We start from the raw sequence: 16,070 nt of genomic DNA, 5'->3' as shown, positions 1-16,070 counted from the left end.
TGTTGGAAAACTGAATCATCCTAGCTCTCATATATATTTACAGTAATAGATGATTTGAACACTTTTTATAGTGAAAACATAGCCTCCAGACACAAAATATAAAAGGTAAAAACCTAAATCAAAGATGTAGAAATACCAAAAAGCACAAAGACAGCTTTCCAATTTATCTCAGTAGCAAATCAAATTTTATTATGACCAAGGATTAATGACCCTCCCACCAAAAAAATAACACTCTGACAAATAAAGAAACCTAAGCTTTTAATTAATATACAGTAGGTAGAACTTGGTTTTCAAAGTTGAGTAAAAATGCTTGGGAAAATTATAAATGGAATGAATGTTTTTTCTTAGCTACCATGTTTTCCTGAAAATAAGACCCTGTCTTATATATATTTTTAAACCCTAAAATAAGTGCTTGACTTTATTACCATGTATTCAAAAGCCCAATTGGGCTTATTATCTGGGGATGTCTTATTTTGGGGAAAACAGGGTAATAGGAAGGCTTAATGAGAATTGTCTGACTGCCCTTGTATTGTTACTCAAAAGGGAGAAATTAAATTTTACCATGAGGCCAAATCAGATCTTCAATGCAAAAGTATATGTTCAATAATTTTGATTTCTTCCATACTGCAATGCTTTAAGCAGACAGTGGTAGAAATTGTTGTGTAGAATTGACCAGTCTATAAAGCTATGTTGCCATGACTCTTCCATCAAATATGGTTTGGCGCCTATAAAAACTAGATAACCAACCTACATTGAAATGAAACTGTTCAAATGGCATTATATAGTAAATCAGTCTGGTCACTATTTCATCCAGATAAATTAGTTGAAAGTGGGCACAATATGTGCTTTTCTAAATATCTTTCTTCCTTACGTTAAATACATGATTTTATTGTCATTTTTAAATACAATGCTATCTAATATACACTAAGGAAAGAAAAGAAAAAGAGAGCTCAAAAACTCCAAGAAAAGAAAGTTGGAAAATACAAAAGATAGATATAAAGAAGTTATTTCTGACATTCTTCACAGCAATTATAAGTACAATTGTATTTTAAGATCTCTCTCTATAACAATATCAAATTCTCTTCCTTCTATAATATCTTTTGTCTAATCATCAAAGCTATAAATCAAAAATTCAGTTGTTTCATTTTTATACAAAAATCTAGAAGAGATTCCCAGTCATTAATAAATGTAGTTAGTGTCTTTTATCAAATCAAAGAAGTTATTTTATCAATCTCAGCAAGATCTCTCAATTTCACCATCCATTCCACCATAGTGGGTAGTGTCAAATCTTTCAATCTTCATGAATAAATCATCTCACCACAGTAATCATATATTAAAATAATTTTCTATGGCTTTTTTATGCTTATCTGTTCGTCCTAAAAGGAAATGTGCTGGCTTCAATTGCAAATTAATCTTTAAAATTCTCTATTTCAAAGTACATATTTAAATCCATCTTTTAGCTTTTTTTATAACTTCACCAAGTATGATAAAATGTCCCTTCATGTTGTTCAATTACCAAGATACATTTGAAGTGCCTTTATATATTCGTGATCAGTTCTATGGTGTTATGTACTAATGATAAATCAACCTTTTAAACATGTTTTATTGGTCCACTTGTTTATTATAACCAAAATTCTTAGCCCACTTTTCGGATATTTTTAAACCTATTGTTCCACTGTTTCAAATATCACCAAATGTTTATACATGTTAGTGTTTACATATTTATCCTCAGTGCATGATTCCATTTCAAATTCTGATCGATGTAGCTCTCTACCATTTGTTTGTCTTTTTTGAATCTTTTTGATAACTATAAATGGGAAAGCCATTGGCAACTATGTCTTTCTGCAACTAATAGCTTTCTTGATTTAATTTTAAATTCTTCTTGATGGTTTTCCAATAATTCCCATTAAGTCAATCATTTGTTTTTATCTTCTCTTTCTCTTCTATACAATTCGGCAGAGTTGGCAGACTCCCTTGCTGCGGCCTGGAGTATGGCAGCAGCAGGGGATCTTGACTGGATTGCGCCATTGCGACTTCTCTGTGGCAGTAGACCCTGAAGAGCTCCTTGGTTTACCAAGGAACTCTGTGAGATGAAATGCCAGAAGAGATGTCTAGAGATGCAGTGGAGGAAAAATAAATCTGAATCTGATCGAACACTTTTAAGAGCTCATATTGAGCCTTATAAAGGGGCACTCAAGGCGGCAAGATGCACTTATCATTCAACCTTGATTGCATCAGCGGAATCTCGCCCAGCTACCCTGTTTAGGGTGACTTGCTCCCTCCTTAATCAGGGGGGAGTTGATGAGCCCTTGCAGGGTAGTGCTGAGGTCTTTAATAGATTTTTCACTGATAAAATCGCTCAGATCTGGACAGACCTTGACTCCAATTAGAATGCAGTGTCAGCTGACAATGACTCAGTCAAAATGACTGGCTCATCTTAGTCCTATTATGTGGAAGGAGTTTGACCCGATAACACCTGATGAAGTGGACAAGGCCATGGGAGCTGTGAGCTCTGTCTCCTGTTTGTTGGATCAGTGTCCCTCCTGGCTGGTTTTGGCCAGCAGGCAGATGCCATGGAGCTAGGTCCTGGCTCCCTACAAGGAGGCACTTGTACACCCTCTCCTCAAGAACTCTTCCCTGGACCCAGCTATATTGAACAACTATCATCTGGTCTCCAACCTTCCCTTTATGGGGAAGGTTGTTGAGAAGGTGGGGTTGCTCCAGCTCCAATGATCCTTGGATAAAGCTGATTATCTGGGCCCTCAACAGTCAGGATTCAGGTCTAGATACAGCATGGAAACTACTTTGGTCGTGCTGATGAATGATCTCTGGTGGGCCCGGATAGGGGTTTATCCTCTATCTTGGTGCTCCTTCGCCTCTCAGCGGCTTTCAATACCATTGGCCATGGTATCCTTCAGTGCCAGCTGGAGGGGCTGGGAACGGGAGGCACCATTTTATAGTGGTTCTCCTCCTATCTCTCTGGTCAGCTGCAGTCAGTGTTAGCAGGGGGTCAGAGGGACTCCTAGGTCCCTCCCTTGTGGGGTTCCTCAGGGGTTGGTTCTCTCCCCCATGCTGTTTAATATTTACATAAAACTGCTGAGTGAGATCATCCAAGGACACAGGGTGAGTTACCATCAGTATGCTGATGATACTCAGCTGTACATTTCCACCCCGTGTCCACTCAGTAAAGCAGTGAAAGTGATGTGCCGATGTCTAGAGGCTGTTAGGGACTGGATGGGTGTTAATAGACTCAGACTCAACCCTGACAAGACAGAGTGGCTGTGGATTCTACCTCCCATGACACATCCATCTGTCTGTCCATTACCCTGGGGGGGGGGGAATTTGGACCCCCTCAGAGAGGGTGCGCAACCTGGGCATCCTCCTCAATCTGCTGCTAACTTTGGACCATCTTTCGGCTGTGGTGAGGGGGCCATTTGCCCAGGTTCGCCTGGTGCACCAGTTGTGGCCCCATTTGGACAGGAAGTCTCTACTCACAGTTGCTCATGCCCTTATCACCTCAAGGTTTGACTTCTGCAATGCTCTTTACATGGGGCTACCTTTGAAGAATATTCGGAAACTTCAAATCATGCAAAATGCATCCGAGAGTTATCATGGGCCTCCCTAGATATGCCCATATTTCTCCAACACTCCATGGACTGCATTGGTTGCTGATTGGTTTTCGGACACAATTCAAAGTGTTGGTGATGACCTATAAAAACCCTACATGGCATCAGGCCAGATTACCTGCAGGACCACCTTCTGCCGTATGAGTGCCAGCAACCGATTAGGTCCCACAGAGTTTGCCTTCTCCAGGTCCCATCAGCCAGAAAATGTCACTTGGCGGGGCCTAGGGGAAGAGCCTTCTCTGTGGGGGTCCCAGCTCTCTGGAATCAGTTCCCCCCAGAAATTCACACTGCCCCCACCCTCCTTGCCTGCTGTAAGAGTCTTAAGTTGAACAACTATCGTGGTGTGACCAGAACAATCTAGAACTGAACACACTCAAAACTGTAGAAATGGTGGTAGACTTTAAGAGAAACCCTTCCACCCTTCCACCTCTCACAATACTAGACAACACAGTATCAACAGTAGAGACCTTCAAATTTCTAGGTTCTATCATATCTCAAGACCTAAAATGGTCACCTAACATCAAAAACATCATCAAAAAAGCACAACAAAGAATGTTCTTTCTGCGCCAGCTCAGGAAGCTCAAACTGCCCAAGGAGCTGCTGATTCAGTTCTACAGAGGAATCATTGAGTCTGTCATCTGCACCTCTATAACTGTCTGGTTTGGTGCTGCAACCCAACAGGACCGACACAGACTTCAGAGGATAATCAGAATTGCAGAAAAAACAATTGCTGCCAATCTGCCTTCCATTGAGGACCTGTATACTGCACGAGTCAAAAAGAGGGCGGGTAAAATATTTACTGACCCCCCGCATCCTGGACACAAATTGTTTCAACTCCTACCCTCAAAACGTCGCTACAGAGTACTGCACACCAAGACAACTAGACACAAGAACAGTTTTTTCCCGAACGCCATCACTCTACTAAACAAATAATTCCCTCAAAACTGTCAGACTTTCTACTAAATCTGCACTTCTATTCTACTAGTTTTTCTCATCATTCCTATCACCCATTTCCTCCCATGTTGACTGTATGACTGTAACTTGTTGTGTATATCCTAAGATTTTTATTAATATTGCTTCTTCATTGCTTATTTGACCCCTATGACAATCATTAAGTGTTGTATCACATGATTCTTGACAAATGTATATTTTATTTTATGTACGTTGAGAGCATATGCACCAAGACAAATTCCTTGTGTGTCCAATCACACTTGGCCAATAAAAATTCTATTCTATTCTATTCTATGTCACCAGGCTTAGGACAATTAAGTCTCAACCCTCCTGGCCAATGAAATGAGATGCATGTTGTATGATTGAATCGGTATGATGGTTTTTTAAAAAAATATTGGACTTTTAGATTGTAATTTTAAATTTAATTAGATTTGTCTTCTGTGTTGTATTGTTATATTATATGCTGTGAGCCACCCTGAGTCCTCAGAGAGGGGCGGCATAAAAATCAAATCAAATAAACAAACGAACACACACACGCACACACACACATAAACACAAACAAACAAACATGCTTCTTGACCTGAAACCAATAAGGCTGCTTGCTATTCCGTCTTCTTGATATAACAAGGATTTTTAAAATGGAGATGAGGGCTTTCTTCCACATATATTAACAATTATTACTGAAAGTGAAATCAGACAACCCAAATGGAGTCAGGTTAAGTTTATCCCATCAATTATTTGCTGCTATCCAAAATTCTACATTTTATTATGAAAAGGTCTGACTAAGGACAGCATGAATAACATATATGTGGATGCCAATCATAGTTCTGTGATGACTGGATTGTACATACTCAAGTGGCCTGAAATCCTATATGACCTAACACAACTTCAAATAGAAGATGTGCCAGAGTATTTTCAGGAACCACTTTGATGTCAGCAGGCAGAAAATTATTATTTTTTGCTGGAATGGCACTTGAAAAATAGCTGAAGTACTGTTTGTATAACACGAACAAGCTTTCTTGCATTGATAACACACCCAGGTTATCTGAAAGTGTTAATTCGCTCAACTACAGTATATGGTTGTTGATAGCCCTCCTATAGACCATGGACTTTTAGAGAAGACCATTGTTTTTTTATTTGGAAACTGATCATCAGTTTTCTCTCCAATATTAAGTCATGCTTTCCCAAATATGCATATTATCAAGAATCTTCTGTATGAAGGTGTCTCCAGAAGCCTAGTATATATGAACAAGGTTTTTCATATAATCTTGGACTAGATTTAAGGTTCAGAGGTTGGGATGGGGGATTTTTTGCAGAATATAATGGATACGGATGTTTCAGAAACTTTAAAGGAGATTATTTGCAATACAGTACATGGAAGCAGAGACCAAGCTCCTTTTGTTGAATCAAGCAGTTGTTCATTTTATTGTGTACATTGCTGCTTTGGAAGCTGCTGCCAGGTGTTTTCAGTAATTTGAAAAGAGGTGCTTTTTATCCGATCATTGTTGTGCATCTTGTGGATCTCAAGGTCATGGCTCTGAAAAAATCCAGAAGCAGGACTAATAGAAATATAAAGAAATGTCAAACTAATATGTACATACAAGAGCAACATCCATTATGAATCCAAGTAAATAGCTTATTATTCTGGAATGATAATTAATTCCAATGAACTCTTATTACAGAAAAGAACATTGGCAATCATGTCACCAGCAGCTGCACACAAGTTGATCAATATACGGACACAAGTTAATCAATATACAGTTACAGTAACAACACAGTATTTTTAGAATCATATGCCACAATGTACACATTAATAGATACTCAGTGTAATGCTGCTTTTTCAGGACCTTTCTATTTATTATACCTTTCATTCATGAGGCTTGAAAGTATGGTTTCTTCCTTAAAAAATGGAATAAAATTCATATTTTTGGACTGTGGTGCTTCAGATTTAATTGCCATTGGTTAATATAACCAATCCCCAAAAGGTGTTTCAGAGCATGGAGCAACATAATGGTTTTCAATTTCTTAAATACATCTGTGCCTTTCCTAGTACCTTACAACTTTCTTCTATATCTGCTGTGCACTCCCAGGAAAAGACTCAGAAGCTATATGTCTTAAAGTATTGCTGATTTAGAATACAATTAGTAAAGAAATACAACACTAATCCTATTATGAATTAATGTAGTTGAGTGTTTTATTTTATCTTTAAGTTCACATATAAAACATATGTGTTCATTACCAGAACCCAAAATTTATATATATATATATAATTTTTGTTATTTAGGAATAATGCATTTGTAAGCTAAAACTTTTTAAAATTATGGAACATATAAAGAACATCTCTCCTCTACCCACACATTCAGAAATTCTGGAATAGAAAAAGATTTTCTGTTATTCAGTGCTATATGTTAATGGGTTGTTTGCCAAGATTTAAATTACTAGTGTACCAAAGCATAGCTTCTTTGCAGCCAATGAAGAAAAAGTAGCAGTTAATTTTGCAGACTTAAATATTAAAATATTTTGACTGGGGTTTTAATATTTTAACATTCCAACCAGATATACTTAAACACATCCTGACAATTGCAGTTTTGTGGAACAATCACTAGCTCTAATTTGCCACGTAGAAGTTACATTACTATTCAATCCATCATCTCAGAACCAAAGTATTCATTCAAATCATTTTTTTAAAGTACCTATGGGCCCATCAAATTCAAAAGCTATCTATGCAGACAAAGTGTAGTAGAAAAGGCTGACACAGAAAATTAAGTAGTTGTTCTCTGCTTACATTCCTTGTTTTTTAAATATGGTTTTCATTGTCCAAGGACATTATTTTAATTTGGAAAATTGCAGCTAAATGTTCAGCATAAAATGCAACACTCTTTTTAAAATAAGAGAAGAGAAAATTCAGGGGAATATTATTCAGGTCTTTTGTTAATAACAGCACTGGAGAGAGTAGTATACAGGTTGATTAATCCTCATATTTTGAATTGTGTCCTATTAGGCTAATTCAAAAGCTCATTTAATATCTCAGCCTGAAGTGCAGCTTATTACTATTTAAATTTTTTTGTAATATTGCAAATTCACTAGAAGGCCTTTCTTGTACTGACATAGTATTGTTTGTAAATGTATTTAAAAAATATATTATTTTTCAAATAATAAAGTTAATACCTTTAAAATATTGATGCATTTGGTTTAAATCAGTTCTCACTCATTCAAGCTATTCCAGTTTCCCATGGGTGAAAAACAATCAAGAACCTAGTCTATTATAATAAATAGACACAGTCATGCAAAATAAACATATATTTAAACCTATGATTTTGTTTTTATTTTCCAAAATGTCATATAAATGTCTAACAGACAATGCTAAAATTAGCAAAAATTATTAAGGGGAGAAAAACACTGCACACAGGTTCAGTTTCTTAAGAACATAAGAAGAGCCATGCTGAATTGGGCCAAAGCCCCTCAAGTCCAGCATTCTGTATCATATAGTGGACCACCAATTGGGGATCTTGAGCAGAAAGTAAAGGCAAAACACACCCTTTCTCTTGACCCCCAACAAATGGTATCCAAGGGAATCCTGCCTGCCTCAACCAACATAGAGGTGGCATTTGGACATCCCTTTCAATCACCACCAATACCCTTGGCATCCATGAATCTGTCTAATCAGGATCTGTCTAATCAGGATAGTCTTGAAGCTATCCAGGCTGATAGCTGTTACAACCTCTTCTGGAAATGAATTCCATAAACCAATGACACACTGGGTGAAGAAATATTTCCCTTTATGCATCCTCACTTTCTTGCCTATGAGCTTTAGGGAGTGCCCCCTCGTCCTAGCATTGTGTGATAGAAAAAAGAATTTTTCTCTATCCATCTCTTCTATCCCATGCATGATTTTATACACTTTTATACAGTTCCATTATATCTGGAAAAGGTGCAAAAAAGGGCAACAAGAATGATCAAGGAAATGGAGCACCTCCCTTATGAAACCAGGTTCCAACGCCTTGGTCTCTTCAGCCTTGAAAGACGACATTTAAGAGGTAACTTGATCAAAGTGTATAAAATCAGGTTTGCAATTCTGCTGAAATTGAGGTGCTTAACCTTCCAGAGGCTCAAGTAGCTGTTTCATCATGGCGAAGTATTGCTTGAAGCATTTCTTCTTGGCTTTAAAACAATATTCACCCATCTTTGAGAAAAACTATGTTACCATACAACATGTCTAGTTCTAAAGTGAGGCAATTCCCCACTGAATCCATTTGCAGCCAGAATATGGACTAAATGTAGGTATTTCTATTCTAATTTCCTTTCTTTATTCCTACTTACAAATAAGTGAGTGATTGGTTGGTTGATTATGTGCCACCAAGTGATTGTTGAATCTTAGTCATCCTATATATAGATTTTCTTTATAATAGGGGTAAATAAAGAGGTGAATTATGTTGCCTTGCATTCTCTAGTGGGTTGTTAGTCTCTTTTTCTGGCTGACAGTATATAGACTTCCTCTTTTTTTGTGGCTTTCACAGCAGTCATTTGTATTGGATATTCCATTAGTGGGTTCTTTGGACCTTCCATTCATAATGACTTCAAAAGCCATCAGAAGTCAGTGCTGTATAGAATTTATGTTGGCCTGACCGGCATTGCGCTTCACTCTCCTTTTATTCCAGAAGCCTTTCCTTCATGTTTACAGTTTTCCCTTCTTTCTTGCCAGCAGATCAGAGTCCTTCTTTTCTTATGGGGAATTATACTATGTCTTTTCTTTCTGGAGTTGCTATCAGCTAAGAACTATTTATTTGGCAACTGCTGATACCACATCTCTCTCTCTCTCTCTCTCTCTCTCTCTCCCCCTCCCTCCCTCCCTCTCCATCCCTCCCTTCCTACTCTAATTGCTTTCACTGCCAATTGCAGTGCAATAATCTTCCCTAATCTATATATTTCCCTAATCTATGTATTTCCCCTATTCTATGTACCTTCCACTATCGAACTCAGTGTAAATAATCTTCCCTAATCTACTAGATTCAGCTTTTCCCTACTCCATCCATTTTTACTATCATACCCAACATAATCAATATTAATTATTATCCCATATTAATCCTCCTTTAATAATCCCTTTTCCCTTTCCTCCTATTATTTATCAGTGTAAATTGCATAATGAATTTATAATTCAAATAATTAATAAATAATCAATTTATAGTTCAAATAATCAATAGAAACTATCAAAAGTGGAATCATAACTATAATCATAACCATTTTTGAATTTCTCATCCACAATAATCATAATCATGACCTTTTTCAATTTTCTTATTTATAACCATTCTTAACCATTTCAATTTCCCCTCCTTATTCCATCATTCTATTTTAACTATTTTTTATCTCTAATTTTCTTTTCGGTAAATAACTCCAATAAAATTAAATTATTAATAATTCCAGTTCATTTAGTTCCATAGTCAATTATTTTTATAATTTATAGCTTTATAGGGAAAAACTCAGTCCTTTTCTCTTCTTTGGAGTACTAGTATCTTCTGCAGTCTTCTGAGTTTTCAATGTCAATGTTCTTAAAATGTCTCAAGCCTCCTTTCAAATTGCATTATCCAATATGTTTTCAAACAATTAAATCAGTTCCACTTGAATAGTTTTTTCCTTGTAGGCCACATCTGATAACCCCTCTTTTCATATAGAAAAACAACCCATGCATCACCTTCCCTTCAGGAAGGATCCGGTCTGGTCCAAAAGGGCCAGAACCCCTGGGCAGTGGAGATTCGGAACCTTTCCAAGGGAGAGGAAAGGTTCCTGCTGCCATGGCCATCAAACCCTGCCCCTCTCTCTGTCTAATTTGAGCCCCACATTTTGGTAGCGGAAAGGGACAGTAATATCCTCTCACTTGAACAAATCCAACAAAATATATCTTGCAGTCTATTTAGACTGAGGTAGAGATGTAAAGATGTGTATCATCAGCATGTTGATTACAGTAAACCCTTTGTTGATATATGACTTGAAGCATCTAGATATTAAATAGGAATTAATGGAAAATGAAATCTTAGGGGGGGGGCATTGGTGGTCTTCTAACCCAACATGCTACCGAGAGCAGAAATTCTCAGACTGTCCCATTTAATTAAATTTCATCAGAATTGCTTCTGATAAGAAGGAGAAAGTTTGACTGATACTCATGAATAGTCAGTTTTACAGTATGAAATCATTTCTCCAATAGCCCTATGCCTTTTTTTTACAGTATGAAATCATTTCTCCAGTATCCCTCCGCTCATGCTTTACTCAAACCTTAAACTTAAACATTAGAAGAAGACATCATAAGGATTTTATGTATTATTAGGAATGAGAAGCAGCTGCATAAACTTCAGAATAATGAAAAAATTGAGCAACAGAGAGCAACAGTACCTGCATTAGCTCCCTCTACTGCTTCCAACAATAAAATAAGCTCCAGAACAGCATTAAGATGAATTAAAATTTACTCTTGGGATTCTGAGAATATGATAGAAAAACAAAATCTTTTTTTTTTTTGCAGGTAAGACAACAATTGAGGAAACAACTGAGGAGAGATTTCAGGATAGTTTCAGCTGAAATATGAAATATTGTGGATTTCTCCCCCTTCATAGTTCTTAGATGGCAGATGTGACAGAAATTTTCAAGGGAATAGAGAAAATAAATTTTCTTTCAATCTAATAATGCCTATTTTATTATATGTTCTTTTTACAAAAACAATCCCTTCATGCGAGGCAACATAATGAAATACATTAAAGTATAAACGTAGAATATTCTGTCTCTGACAATAAATATAGAACTACCAAGTGCATCAAATACAGGTAGATGTCAGCTTTTGTCCTTTTATTCAGAGTATTCAAAGACACAATGGCACTGAAAATAAATGATTTATGACCAGTCCCTGAAGTTTCAGCCAACACAGTATCCCTGCAGTCACATGCTCACAATTGGGGCTCTCAGATGTCCAGATCATAACTATGATATTGTGCCAAACCCCAATCATGTGAACTCCATTGCAATATTCCTTTCTGGCTTCCCACAAGCAAAATCAATTGGAAAGCTGGCAGGGGAGATTACAAATCATGCCAGAGACTTGATCTCCCCCCACAAAAAAGCCCCGCTATTGAGTCTGAGATCCCAAGTATTTCATGCTGTGCATTATCCCTTTACAGTCTCCCATTATCCATAGTGCCTCCCTGCAGCATCACCCATACCCAAATGAAGTCTCTGCTGGCCCTCCAAGGCTTCTCCCAAACTCTCTCCTGGTCTCCCTCCAACCTGCCCACAGCCTCCGCTATCCTGCCTGTGTTCCTTACTACATACCTGTGGCATCCCTCACCCACCCATGACAACCCCATGCTCCTTGCCTAGGACTCCCACCTTTTTAGTGCTTTGCTTTTTCAGAGATAATTCACACTTCAATAAAACTGGTTAAAATGGTAAGATCATCATATTGATTTGGGGTTAGTAAATAGAGAAGCTGGGTAGCAGATAATATCAAGATTCATGATCCAATTTTCAGAAGATGTTTCCATGTGGAAACAAAAGTACAGTGGTACCTCTATTTAAGAACACCTCTACTTAAGAACTTTTCTAGATAAGAACCCGGTGTTCAAGATTTTTTTTGCCTCTTTTTAAGAACCGTTTTCTACTTAAGAACCTGAGCCCGGAAAAATTTCCCAGGAAATTTGAGAGTGGCATGAAGGCTAGGCCAGTTTCTTGCCATTTCCCCTTTAATCCTGGCCATCTCGGTCTTCTGGGCTGCCAGAGGAGCTTTTTGGTGGTGCTTAAGGAGGCTTTGGCAGTCCAGAGTGAACAAAGCATTTTCCTTTCTCTGGGCGCTTGGAGAGGGAATAAACCACTTTGCTGTGGTGACTCCCTTGCACTGCCTCCCACATATCTGGTGTGAGGTTGCCTCCTGGAGTGTCTGGGCACAGAAAAGCAAAAGGGGGCACTTCGCCCAGGCCGAATCAACACGGCTTCAGCCAAATCGAGGACTCACCACAGTGAAAGAAAGGCACTGTCTACAAAGCGAGCGAGCAAGAGAAGTGGGGAGCCCATCAGCATGGGAATGAAGAGGCAGCAGGTAGCAGCAGGTAGTTGCCTTTCGGTCAAAGGAGTGGAAGGTTCCCCGCCCACTTGGGTTTCTCTCTCTGGCGCCTTGCGCTGGGTATATGGGTGGTTGTTTTCTTTCATCAAAGTAGTCAGTTATGCCATTTCAGCCAGCTCCATCAAATTCTGCAACCATTCTGCTATGGTAGGAGTCGAAGTGTCCTTCCATTTTTGTGCATACAATAGTCTTGCTGCTGCCAACATATATAGTAACAAAGTTCTGATTTTTTTTTTCCATTAGGCACAAAAGGAAAAGTTCTGGTTTCATTTATTTCTGTTTTCAATTTTTTCTGTATGAAAATATGAATCACCATAGATGATCAAAAGTCCCTTCTTTGCTTTTACACTTTCAACATTCATTTGACATATCTCTAAGCATCTTAGATAACTGGTGTTAAATACCAGCGATACATCATTTTATAAAATTTTCTTTTAGATTATAATTTAATCTAAATTTTAAACCCTTCATCCATGTATTTTTCCATTGTTCAAGCATCACATTATATCCAAATTCTTTGCCCACTGAATCCTACATGGGGACCTCTTCTGAAACTCTGATTTTGAGTTACAGACTGACAGATCTTTATTGAAATGGCATGTTTATACTATTATGGAAAAGCAAAAAGTTGTGCCTTGGTATTAATGCCCTATTTTACTGTAACACAGAGAGTCAGAAGTTAATGCTCCCCCCACCTTTCTTCACTTCTCTTCCTCCTTTTCTCTCCCCCCACTGCTCTTCTATCTACTTTTTTATTTTGAATTTTATAATACTCAGTTATAGAGTATTATTATTGAGTTATACAATAAAAATGCTTACCCAACCAGATCCATGATCAAATTTTGATCCTTCCTACCTTAGCATCAATTCTTGATGCAGCAAAAGATTCATTGAGTTAGCTAAACAAGATTAGAATCTTTACTGAACTCAAAAATTAAACCATACACCTAGTTGTTTACATATCCCGAGTGTACAACTATAAAATGTTTTTGTACCAACTTTAGATTTTTGTTTCTTTTCCAAATGGCCTAGTACTTGAGTTAACTTTTTTGATCCTGTTTCTTTTCCACTATATATTCAAGATGAACTGTGATTAATACACAGATGTATATATTTATGTGTGTATGTTTGTGTGTTTGCGTATGTATGTATAACGTATATGCACGTGCATTTGCATATGTATATATATAACATATGTATATGAATATAACATATGTATATGTATATAACATATACACATACATAAGATCTGGGGTGGGGCAGTAGTTAGAGTGCAGCACTGCAGGCTATTTCAGCTAACTGCTAGCTATAGTTCAGCAGTTCAAATCTCACCACCTGTTCAAGGTGGATTCAGCCTTCCATCCTTTTGAGGTGGTTAAAATGAGGATCCAGATTGTTGGGGATAATATGCTGACTCTGTAAACTGCTTAGAGAGGGCTGTAAAAGCACTATGAAGTGGTATATTACAGGGCTGGACTACTGCCTCTTATCTTTTGTGGCATGAGGTAGTGTTTGTTAGTACAAGGTACATGGTTGTTAGGGTTTGCCATTGTAAACTACCTATTGTAGTCTCTTGTACTATCACTTTAAATATTTTGGGCTGGTTCGCCATAAGAGGGCGCCAGTACTTCTTCCCTCAATGATGCTTTAACGCTCATTCGTTTTTGCTTTACCTTGAGGGGGGAGTGTATTTGCTTAGTGCTTGTGTTTGCTTAGTGCTTGTTATGGATTGTTTCTGTTTTGTATACAGTGGTACCTCAAGATATGAACCCCTTGTCTTACGAACAACCCGAGATACGAACCCGGGGTTCTTAAAATTTTCGCCTCTTCTTACGAACTTTTTTCATGTTACGAACCCCAAACCCGAACTTCCGGGTTTGGCGTTCGCCCGGCTGTCACCTTTTAAAACAGCCGGGGGGCTTCCCAGCAGCCTCCCGAAGCCGAACCCGGATGTTCGGGTTTGGCGTTCGGCTTCGGGAGGCTTCTGGGAAGCCCCCCCGGCTGTTTTAAAAGGTGATAGCCGGGCGAACGCCGAACCCGGAAGTTCGGGTTTGGGGTTCGTAACATGAAAAAAGTTCGTAAGAAGAGGCGAAAATTTTAAGAACCCCGGGTTCGTATCTCGGGTTGTTCGTAAGACAAGGGGTTCGTATCTTGAGGTACCACTGTATTTGTAAATAGTACTTATTAAGCATATCTAAGTCTGTGTCTTTTTCTTTGGCTTTACCACACATCCACATTCTGTTAAAATTCTCTGCTCAATGTATGTCAAAGGTCTCATAGCCTAGCTATACCGAGACATACCAACAGTGTTTTATAAAATTCATTAGTAGGAAGACTTTTCTAGCTGTCATTTTGTAAAAATATTCACAGCCAATTTTCTAAAGGTGTCCACCTGCCTAAGAACTGTCCCTATAAGTGATGAATGGGGGAAGGAGAGAGGTGGAAGAGTCCAGATAGAAAAAATGATCTCAAAATCCAAACCACAAGCCTTTTGTGCGCACATTATCACATACAAAAGGGATGGAGTTTGGATTGAGAGATTGTTCCCAAAATCTTGGCTGTTTTGACCATGTGGGCTTCAATTGTTGTCAGACATTTTGAAAGGAATTAAAAACTAAATAAAATCTATTACAGATAGATCTTTGCTTATCATAAGTCATTGCTTTCAGCACTGCTGTAATTTCAAAAGTTGTTAAACAAATGTGATAAGTAAAGAACTGCTTGTATAGAGAACCGTGGTAGAACAGTGGTTATAATGCAGTACTGCAGGCTACTTCTGTTGACTGCTGGCTGCCTGTAATTTGGCAGTTTGATTCTTATTGGCTCAAAGTTGACTCAGCTTTCTATCCTGAGGACCCAGATTGTTGGGAGCAATATGCTGACTCTGTAAATCATTTAAAGAGGGCTGTAAAAAGCAGTTTATGTCTAATTGCTCTTGCCATATATATTTCAGTAATAGTTGTTTAGTTCATCATTGATAAATATTATTAGATAAAGCCATTTATGCATGCATACATAAAATAATAAATATATATTTAATTTTGTAATAAATCTCATTTCATTATTATTATTCATTAATTCTCCATATCCAAGATAGCTTTCCATTTGAAGTCTTCAAAAGGTAACTTGCACTGTGTTATGACAGATATATTTCCATTTTTTTAAAGCAAGATTTTGGACTAGATTTTCTATATTTGATTTTAAGTAGGCAAGTTTTTGATTGTTATATTTTCTTTTCTTTATAACTTATTTAAAAAGAAACGTCACCTCATTTAAAAAGAAATGCCTTCACACATGCAATGATTTGGAAAAACAATATAGCTATTGACAATATACTTAAACAGTAAAAAAGTTATTAATTGCTATCAATAGGATGATTTTCTTTTTAAAAACTT

At 37.5% G+C, this 16,070-nt stretch overlaps 1 protein-coding gene across 3 annotated transcripts in view; it reads left to right on the top strand.

Moving 5' to 3' along the window:
* CDH9 (cadherin 9) overlaps window positions 1–16,070 on the top strand; it is a 124,331-nt gene that overhangs the window by 22,337 nt on the left and 85,924 nt on the right. The gene's annotated exons all lie outside the window — the stretch shown is intronic.

This window comes from Erythrolamprus reginae, chromosome 3 (genome assembly GCF_031021105.1).
Source record: "Erythrolamprus reginae isolate rEryReg1 chromosome 3, rEryReg1.hap1, whole genome shotgun sequence".
In the NCBI taxonomy this organism is placed as follows: Eukaryota; Metazoa; Chordata; class Lepidosauria; order Squamata; family Dipsadidae; genus Erythrolamprus; species Erythrolamprus reginae.
Note: the sequence above shows the minus strand (reverse complement) of the source record. Positions and strands in the feature narration are given on the sequence as shown.